This window comes from Rhinopithecus roxellana, chromosome 11, assembly GCF_007565055.1.
Source record: "Rhinopithecus roxellana isolate Shanxi Qingling chromosome 11, ASM756505v1, whole genome shotgun sequence".
Lineage (NCBI taxonomy): Eukaryota > Metazoa > Chordata > Mammalia > Primates > Cercopithecidae > Rhinopithecus > Rhinopithecus roxellana.
This window is the reverse complement of record NC_044559.1, coordinates 39326987-39337838: the sequence shown is the minus strand read 5'-3', so window position 1 is coordinate 39337838 and position 10852 is coordinate 39326987.

Genomic DNA, 10852 nt, shown 5'->3' with positions numbered 1-10852 from the left:
CCATCTATAAATTGAGGCTGATTGCACTTTTCCTGCATACTGCTGAGGGTTGCTGTTAGAATCCAGGTGAGGTCATAGATTTGAAAATGCTTGGATAATAAACACTGCCCTAAGAATGGAAGTTCTTATTCACGCTGACACTCACTTATCTGGCATCTACAAGTGATGAGACCCATGAAGGAAGGAAAAACGCATTTGAATAGGCGAAACAGATATCTCCAAGTTGACCCATGCATTCCTGGGGCGTCTTATCCTGCCACATTGTGTGCCAGGTGCTGGCTGGGTGTAAGGAGTACAACTAGGATCCCTTGTGGCCTCCTGCTTGGAGCTATTCGCAACGTGTAAAACACAGATGCAGCGTATAAAAGCGACGTGCTTTTTCCCGGTACGCCCTAGCCAGACCCAAATCTAACAGGTTTGGTCATCTGTTTTTCTAAATCACATGACTTCACAGCTAACACATGAGGAGGAGGAAGGGGCTGTTTCTGGGGCAAAGCAAAACTGCCCTGCTAGAGAAGATGGCTGACTTGGAGCAAAGAGATAAGTAAACAAAAAGTCTGGACTTTGTGCATTGAAGTCTGGGGTCATTTAGCAGAAGGGCACAAAACTCGCACAAAAACTTGCAAACTTCATAGACCCCGAGGTTTGTAGCTTTTCTGATTATAGTGACGAATAACCAATATTCATAACAATCTCCTGAATCGAGGGCTTTGCACTTGGTTTTCTCTCTGTCTGCCTGACTCCTCCCCTGCTTTGGGCCTGTACTCAAATGACCCCAATCTCAGCGAGGCCCACTCTGACCACCTTGTTCTATATTATACCCCGCTCTGGCTCTAGGAGCACCACCTCTGTTTTTTTGTTTTGTTTTGTTTTTGTTTTTCATAGCACTTGTTATTTTCTGACATACTATTGTTATCTATCTATCTATCTATCTATCTATCTATCTATCTATCTATCTATCCATCATCCATCTATCCAGCTCTATCTCTCCTACCATCTGTCTGCCTATCATCCATCTATCATCTATCAATCTATCTATCCATCCACCCATCTATGTGTCCATCTATGTATCTATGGATCTATCTATATCTATCTGTCATCTATCTATCTATCTATCTATCTATCTATCTATCTATCTATCCATCCATCCGTCTGCCTATTTATCCATCTATCTATCCTTTCATCCATCCATGTATCTATCTATCTATCTATCTATCTATCTATCTATCTATCTATCTATCATCCATCCGTTTATCCATCCGTCTATCCATTTATCTATCTATCATCTATTATCTGTCATGTATCTGTCATCTATCTATCTATCTATCTATCTATCTATCTATCTATCTATCTATCTATCTATCTATCTATCCATCCATCCATCTATCTATCTAATTATTTACTGCGGCTTTTGTGTGACTCCCTCACATTTTTGCTCCGTGAGTGCGAGGATTTTTTTTTTTTTTTTTTTTTTTTTTTTTGCCTGACAGAGCCTGTGGCCTGAGCATGACATGAACTCTCTCATCTTTACATCTCTGCACCAAGCCAGGGTCTGGCATATGGAAGCCCCATCTCTTCCAGGTCTGGTCCCTTCTCATGGATCTCCTGAGAGAATTTCCCACTGAAAAGCATCTAGAAAAAAACAGGTTGAATTTGGTTTTTATTTTTTTTGTCATGTGTCCAATTTTCTTTGACTCTTTTTCTACTTCTTAGTGAATTCTTTACAAAGTCATTTATAAGATAGTCAGGATCCCTATGACGTGACTGACATAAAGAGGAAGAAAACAGTATTGCAATTTACTCATCCATATGCATCTGTTTTAAAAAATTATAAAGGCAAAATTTAAAATTAGCAAACAAAAATGCCCCACATAACTTAAGGACTTTTTTGAAATACTGTTGCCATAGCAACTTGAGGCCGATCCTGGTGGTCACTGTGCCCAATTCTATTGAAGCTGAAAATTACCGTGGTCTTGAACGTATGCTCGGCCAGCACAGTAAACACTGGGTTACAGAAAATTAAAACTTTTGGGTAGTGAAATTACTTTTACGGAAGCAAAGGAAACCTCTCAAATCTAAGTGTTTTTCTTCTTTAAAAAAAAAAAAAACCATAATTTGTTGGACATTAAAATAACAAAAGGGCTTTGAGAAAGGATTATGGGTTTCTGATGTCTCACCACTAGAATAGATTTACTTTCTATCCGACTGATGTTGTAATCTTGTATTCTGAGGTAATGTTTTAGCTCTTTCTCTTCACATAAATAAAGATTTCCATGATAGCTCTTCATTCCTTTCTGGAGATTTCCTTTGGATTCCTCCTCCTGGGACTCTCAGACTCCTAAACCGTTTTCACTGGGCGGGCGCACAAATTGGATGCAGAACTTGTCTCGGGCAGGGAACTCATTACCACAGGTTTGTATGGCTACAAGCTTAAAATGAAAAAATGCTGAAAGTTTGGAGGGCTTGAATGGAGACACTCGGCATCGGATGCTTTTCCTAACTAGGGGGAGGAGAAATTCAGTTTTTGAAATGGAGAGTTCAAAGTTCTGTTCTTAAACCAAAAGGCGCCTGGCCCTGGAATTTCTCTAAGCTCGAGGCTGCAGATGAATACTTTCTTGCGGGCAATTCCCATTTCAGAAAGAAAGCGCCTATGTTTACAACTCTGGCTTGCCTGCTAATCACAGGCGCCTCTTTTCCCCCTTGGATCTCAGGCTGACTCTCCTGCAACTCTCTCCGGGCAGCATAGATTTAATTGGGACTCAATCTCTTTAAAAATTCACATATATGTATTCCTTTCCATGTAAAGCAACTGCAGAAACTAGCCGGGCTTTGAATATCTTTTGAAGCCGAAACAACTGTGTGTAAATAAAGGGCTGTTATTTACCAACAGGGGAACAAAAGCCCTGGGTACCCCTCAGCTCCCAGCTCGCGGAGGACTTCTCTCCCCAGCAACTTCATACTTATTAGCTTGATTGCCAACTTGGGTTTATTATTCACAAACTCACCCTGAGCTTGGCCTTTGAATGCAAAGAAAAAATGGTGTTTATGTTCCAGATTTTTTGGCTTTATTCTCATGACTGAAGAAAATGATGAAGTATTTTCTGCCTCAGCAGAAGCAGCAGGGAGGAAGTACATGTTGTAATTACCTTAAACAAGCAGGCCATGGAGACGGCTTCTGGAACTGCGTGGTGGGGGCCCCAGAGGACACGGGGGACACCAGGCTGTTGGGTCTACATCCAGCCTTCTGTATCTCTGCTGTCTTGGACAATAAAGGAGGGACTGCCTTGCAAAGGTGGCCTATGCCCAATTTAGTGACACAAACACTTTCTCCAACCAGTAAAACACATCCTATTAATTGGGTGTTACTTGGGTTATTTTTAAAGATGAAATAAGATCCCAGCACTTTGGGAGGCTGAGAAGGGAGGATCACTTGAGGCCAGGAGTTCCAGACCAGGCTGGGCAACATAGCAAGACCCCCATCTCTACAAAAATTAAAAAATTAGCTGGCATGGTGGCCCATGCCTGTAGTCCCAGCTCAGGAGTTTGAGCCTGCAGTGAGCTATGATTTAGCCACTTCAGGCTGGGTGGCAGAGCGAAGCCATGTCTAAAAAAAAAAGAAAAGAAAAAAAAAAGAGAAAATGTTTAAAAGAAAATAATTTGTATTTGACCAACAAAAAATGACAGGGGTAACTCCTCTAATTTTCCAAAAAATTTTCTATTACAAATTCATCACGTTAAACAGAAATCTGAATCAAAAATATCTTTGGATAAATATTTGGGTCAGAAAAAAATCAATCAGACAATTATCAAAAGTACAAGTAGCATTCAATGTTTGACCTCAACAATAATCTCAAATTCTGATTTGGAAGTTGGTTCCAATATCAACTCTCCGCATAATCATTAAAAAGAAATAAATCAACTATGTCTTCATTTTATTCTCAAAAGCATTTGTCCTTGGAACTTAGGCTTAAAAAATATTTTTTACTAAGCACAGCCTACAAAGCTTCTCTAGCAAATAACGATGCCCGGTTGGCCTTGTGCAGCCAGTGTCGAGTGCCGGTGACTTCGGCCATTGCTGCGCTCCCCTCCCCTCCAGATGGTGCTGAACTTCGTACCCCTCTGCCCTCTCCTTGTTGTTTCTCCTCTTTGAGAGGGGTGGCAAATGTGTTTTTCTTAATTCCTCCTCCACCAAGCGTGTGCGGTGTTCCTTCTACTACTAATTAATGTGAGAATAGAGAATCAAAGAGGGTATTCCTCCAAAGAATTGTTTCTGAAGAGTGACAAATTAATCCCCTCGGATATGCCTGGAGACAGGCAAGGTATCTTCAGTTTTATTTAGCAAAATTCTGCAATTAGATGTGCAGAAGTTCCATTTTTAGTAAAGATTTTGTTGATAAATTTCGTCCACTTCAGAACACACACACACACACACACACACAAACACACACACACACACACACACACACAGAGTGCCAGGGAACAATTCTGGAAAGAATACATTTTTGTACAATTGAAAAATGATGGCACAAAGTTCTGCTTTTTGCCATGCCCCTCACTACCCTCTCCTACCCACCACCCCTAGCTCTCCTGGCTGCTGGGCCCGAAAATGAGAGATGGGCTCAGGGACTCCTCAGGGTGAATGCTGTTTCAAAGACAGAATGCGGGCATCTCTTCCCTCATTTGAGCCCTAAAATAACCGTAAGATATATTATTATTGCCCCCATTTCATAGATGAAGAAACTATGGCTCAGAGTAAACCACTGTGACATTTAAATGGTTCACTTAAGTCACACAGAGAGTAAATGCTGGAGCCCGAATTGAACCCCAGATGGTTTCAATCCAAATTCCAACCTCTTTCCACCAGGTCTCCTGACTTCCTGCAGATTTCATGGAAATGAGAATGAAAGTTGGACCTTGCAACTCAAAGATCAATATACGAAATGGAAGATAACTACAGGTTATGCTTTAAAGTTAAATACTTTGTTTTTGCTTAATGCTCATAGAATTAAGACATTAGTTGCTCATAAATCAATGCCCTTCAATGAATTATGCTTTTAGAAATAAACCCTGGGGGTAAGCCATAATCAGGTGAGCTAAACATGCTAGCCACTAAGGTCTTTTTTCCCCACTTAAAGAAGGCAGCTTACTTAGGGCAATGTCATTGAAACTGGAACATCTTTGTGCCTTTCTTCCCACTTCACGTTGTGCCAACCCCTCCTCCCCAACCTTCCCGCTACCGGTTCAGAAACTGGTGCCCATGGCATATAATTTGCTTTGTTTTTGCACCAGTTCTTTAAATCATGATACTTTGGCCAGACTGCATCAAATCACATCACGATGTGCTTTTTCTCTTGGAACCCTCAGGGGGAAGGGAGAGGAACTGACATCTCTTACGGTTATTTTAGGGCTCAAATGAAGGAAGAGAAGGCTTGGGCCTTCTTGGTATCAGGCATGTGTACTGAGTTACGGTGCTCAATCTTCCCAACAGTGCTGGGTGGGAGGAATCATGATTCCTATTTCATGGATGCACAAATCTGGTCTCCAGGAAGTTAAGAAATTAATGTGCTGGGGGCATAGAGTGAATGAATGAAGGAATGCCGTGCCCTTCCAGCCTTCCACACAGCTACCATACCAGCAAATCAAAAAGTGCATGCAATGAGATGCTTGAACAAAATGTTCTCGAGAGAAGCTTGGCTGCTACAATCTTGGAAGACAGGCACTGTGAGCAGTCACTAATTCCTTCCTCAAGCCTGTTTTGCTGGTGGGAAATCTGCAAAAAGAAGTGATATACCCAAGGTCTCTCTATATTTCCTTAGTAGCGAAGGCAGAATTCACACAGTGGTCTTTTTTCTTTCATTCCATGCTCTTTACACATTATACAGATTGAGTGTCTCTGATTCAAAAATCCAAAACCCGACATGTTCCAAACTTCAAAAGTTTCTGAGCCTTGATGCAAGTGGAAAAAATTCCACATCTGACCTCATGCAACAGGTCATGGTCAAAACTTTGTTTCATATACAAAATCATTTAATATATTTTATAAGATTACCTTTGGGCTACGTGTATAAGGTGTCTATGAAACATAAATGAATTTCGTGTTTAGACTTGGGTCCCATTCTCAAGATATCTCACTAAGTATATGCAAATGTTCTAAAATTCAAAAACAGTCTAAAATCTGCAACACTTCTGGTCCCAAGCTTTTCAGTTAAGGGATACTCATCTGTACCATGTTTCTGTCAATATCATTTGAATTCATTGCAGTCAAGTGGATTAAAGAATAACAAGACTATGGCTGAAAATGAATCCAGCACCACCAGAGGAAAAGGAAGATGTTTGCTGATCTTCACTTAACACTGAAGACTTAATATCAATTTCTCATGGATCAAAACCTCAATTCCTTCTTTTGTACCCAACAGTCCTGTTGAACACTGACTGAGTCCCCACTTGCAGCCCTTAAAATTCTTAGGGCTTTATACATTTCTTTATGTCACATCGTTGGGTCTGATGCCCTAGTCTTCTGTTTTTTTTAGTGTCTGTGTTTGTGCAACACGCAAGAGGAAGCTGACGAGGTACTTAGCCAAAGACACGACACTTTTCCAGGACCAAGTTGTTATATACTCAGCCAAGCCTGAACATCAGAGGATAACCGGAAATGGGGCCAGAGCATTTACGTTGTCCAGTGGTTGCACTCTATCCTGCCTTGTTCAATGCGAGGACAGTGATGTTCGGGAATGTGGGGCACCACCTGGCAGTTCCGGCATCCATGCCTGGGGCATTTGTGCCCCAGTCAGGCTCCCAGGCTGGCCTCTGCCAGCCAGAATGCAACTTGCAAGATTTGAGGTGACCCAGGTTTCTGTATGATACTCTCCCCTGTAAACCTTCTCAGAACTCCCTGGGATCTCAAGAATTGCTACCTGGCCACACTCCAGTGTTTGTGGCCTGGTCCTCTTGGGCTGTGTTAATACCAAATGTGATGATTAACAACAAGAGCTCTGGATTCTGGAAAACCAGGTTTGATTCTTAGCCACTTAATTGCCTTGTGATCTTGGCCAAGTCACTTAACATTTCTGGGTTCAAGCGATTCTCACGCCTCAGTCTCCCGAGTAGCTGGGCTTACAAGTGCATGCCACCACACTTGGCTAATTATTATATTTTCCATAGAGATGGGGTTTCACCATGTTGGCCAGGCTGGTCTCGAACTCCTGGACTCAAGCAATCCACCCACCTCGGTCTCCCAAAGTTCTGGGATTACAGGCATGAGTCACTGCGCCCAGCCTGGATCAGTGCTTTAAACTTCATTTTACATGACACAGATTTCTTTACAGTGCATTTTATATTATATATATTACCCCATTTCTATGTTATGTTGATTCCTGGCTGACTCACGGGAAGGACAGATTGCGGCTGGGTAGAGGAGTTTGCATTTGGATTGGTGGCTTGCTTCGTTAAATGAATATGACTGCCTTCACTAGGGTCCATTAGCACATCAAAATGGTGCTTGTTGAGTCAGGAAAAGTGATACATTATGCTGCATTTATTCCTTGGTCCCCAAAGACTAATTGTTGGTTTGTGTTTTTAAACACCCTTTCAAGTGCTAAAGCCTCTAATGAGTTAAATTAACAAACCATTAGGCTTAAGAATAGTGGTGTCACCGTGGACACAGTGTTCCAATTACTGATGCCGGACACCAGGATGTGATGGTGAATGCAACACTCAAATCCCTCTATTTCTAATGCTACTGGACACTTGGCAAAATGTTTCCCCTGCATTGCTGTGTGGTCCATATGTTAATCCTTTGCCATTCTACAGATGAGGACACTTAGAAGCTTAGAGATGTGAAGTGGTGTGCCAACTCAGAGCTAGTAAGGGGCATTTGCATGTAAGCTTTGAAACACCGGAGTCCCCACATTACCCTAGAGAACACCAGTTTTGCAGATGGCACTTGGTTTGGTTGTGGGCATACACACACTTTTTGAATTTATTTATTTTTTAAATTTTTTTTTATTTTTGGAGACAGAGTCTCGCTGTGTCTCCCAGACTGGAGTGCAGTGGCGCGATCTCGGCTCACTGCAAGCTCCACCTCCCGGGTTCACGCCATTCTCCTGCCTCGGCCTCCCAAGTAGCTGGGACTACAGGCACCCACCACCACGCCTGGCTAATTTTTTGTATTTTTAGTAGAGACAGGGTTTCACCGTGTTAGCCAGGATGGTCTCGATCTCCTGACCTCGTGATCCACCTGCTTCGGCCTCCCAAAGTGCTGGGATTACAGGCGTGAGCCACCGCACCCAGCCACTTTTTGAATTTCTAATAGAAACTGCCTGGGGCCCACCTCAATACTGGTTTGAAAGTGATCTACCATGATGCCACTTAGAGATCCAACTTAGCTGCTAAGGACAATCTCTTCATGCAACTCAGGGGCTCCAAGGAGATCATTATAAGAATCATAGGATGTTGTTAAAAGAGATGTGTTGGGGTTGCCTCAAATCTGATGAGGTGCCCAGCTGCTGTCTTTGAATGGATGGAAACCCAACCCCATTGTGCAGGGATAATGCAGCTGCCACGTTGGGAACATCCAGAGACTCCCTCTAAGTGAAACTGTTCGCAGGGCCCTAGCATATCTGTTTCAAGCTGATGTTACTAATCTTAATTATCACCATCATTTTAGCTTCCTTAATATTGGATACTTAGCAGTTCAATTAAAATATTTTATTAAAATACTTTAAATGTGTATTTAAAACTTTAAATCATTTCAACTGTCATATGAGGACAGTACTATTCTTTTCCTGTCTTGCAACAGAAGATGTTGAAGTACAGTGCAGTCGAATGGATTTCCTGAAGTCAGAGTGGCCACTCCTCACACAGTCTCCCGGGGCACTTTGCCTGAGATGTCTCGGCTGGGCCTCTCCCTTGGGTCGTTCCAGCTTTATTGCTTGTCTTCATGATCTTGCGCAGTCAGGTGAGCCCCAGGTGTATCAGGTTCATCAGACCCTAGCAAGCCAGGACCAAAGCTTACCCGAGATGGCCAGGAAGAATGAGTCAGAAGGAGGTTCAGGTCACTGACACGGCCTAAATCAACCACAAACAGCCCTTGTATTTTAGGACAATGGGGAAAGGAGCCAGGAATCACTCCAAATCAAGGGCTTCTACTCTGTGGGATGTGTGTGTCTGTTGCCTTTCGTAAAATGAAGTTCTAGGGTACACGTGCACAATGTGCAGGTTTGTTACATATGTATACATGTGCCGTGTTGGTTTGCTGCACCCATTAATTTGTCTGAAGTTTTCTAACCAAAGTCTAGCTCCCGAAATTCAGCCTCAACACCACCTATCTGCTAGTGTGAGCAGTACACCACTAATGGGGGCTGCTTGCTGCTAGGGGAATTTGGCTTCTTCTTAATATGGAGTAATCGCTATTACCTCTCAATTACTTAACAAATAGAGAAGCACAGGGCCATGTTATTTCAAAAGAGCCTCCTGAGAGTAGGGCTGGAGGTCTCCAAATGTTACCCGGAATTAGCTAGGAGAGGGCAGGTGATCAGATCTTTTAATATCTACCCAGGGGAAAATGCACATATTATGTACTAATAACTCAGGCAGCGCCCTAACTATTCCTCACCCTCTCACTTTAAGCGTAGACCTGGGAAACACCCTGCTCCTTCTCTTCCTGTGAAGAAATAGTCAAATAGTAAGTAAGAAGATTCATCAGGTCCCTTCTGTTACTAGCAGTGGGGATGGATGGGCTGTCTTCCTCTCAGACTTAGCAGACCCACTTCCTGGCTGGAGATCAAATAGCAGTTTGGTAGAGATGTAAAAAAAAAAAATGAGAAGAAAAAAATCAGTAAATTAAGTAGTGGGGAAAGAAACCCAACAGGTTAAATGGGTTGGTATTGTGCAGATAAAACCCACCACCCTGGGTTATAAGCCATCTCCCTATTCCCTTTGGAGCTATAGTGCCTATCTTCTGTTTGGGGGTTTCCCATAAGTCAGTATTGTTAAAATTCTATGAAAAAGATGTTTTGGGTGAGTTAAACATAGTCCATTTTCTTGAAAACTACATTCTTTCCCAAGGCAATTTTTTTTTTAGCATCTTAAACCAGCTTTATTTCCTATGAGAAAGTAGGAGCGAACATAGACCTTTAGGTTTATTTCTAAGGTTTGATTAAATGTAATGTAGAATTGCAACTTTGAAAGGAGCTTCGGTTTTTCTGGTGGCATGAGAACTAAAATTAAATTTTGGTTTGGCTAAAAGTAAACAAACAAAAACAAAACTCAATGTGTAATGAGGATTAAATGTTAGGGACCAGTTTGCCCGTGAAACTTTGGATTTCATTCTGCTCAGCATCTCTGAATGGCTGGAGCAGAAGGCACCCTTTCCATTTACAGGAGCATGGAGACTTCAGGTATTCTGCTCACTAGCTTTGCGTGGGTCTTTACGCTGAGTGAATAGCTGTGCATTTGTTGTAGAATCAAGGACTAAAGAAGTAAAGGGGAGAGGAGATTACCCTTTCAGAACCCCAATTCCCACTAAACCAAAGGTAAGCTCTTTGTAGCTATTGATCAGGAAATAAATCCTCTTTTATTATTCCACAGATGCAGGAAAACCTTTTCTCCTTCTGCTATTTCCCAACTCTTTCTACAAATACATAGTTTATACTGACTTTGCATTTCTTCTTACAGACCTGCTAATTCTGAACATTTATGACCTTAATTGCTTAATTCCCCCCCGCAGCCCCACCCCCAGAAAATGGCAAGTGGAAATACCCCAGCTGGTGAGTTGGTCATCAAAAAAATTCCAATCAAAAAAATTCCAAACCATTCACTATCTTCAATTCACCTATTAAGAAAAACAGTGCAG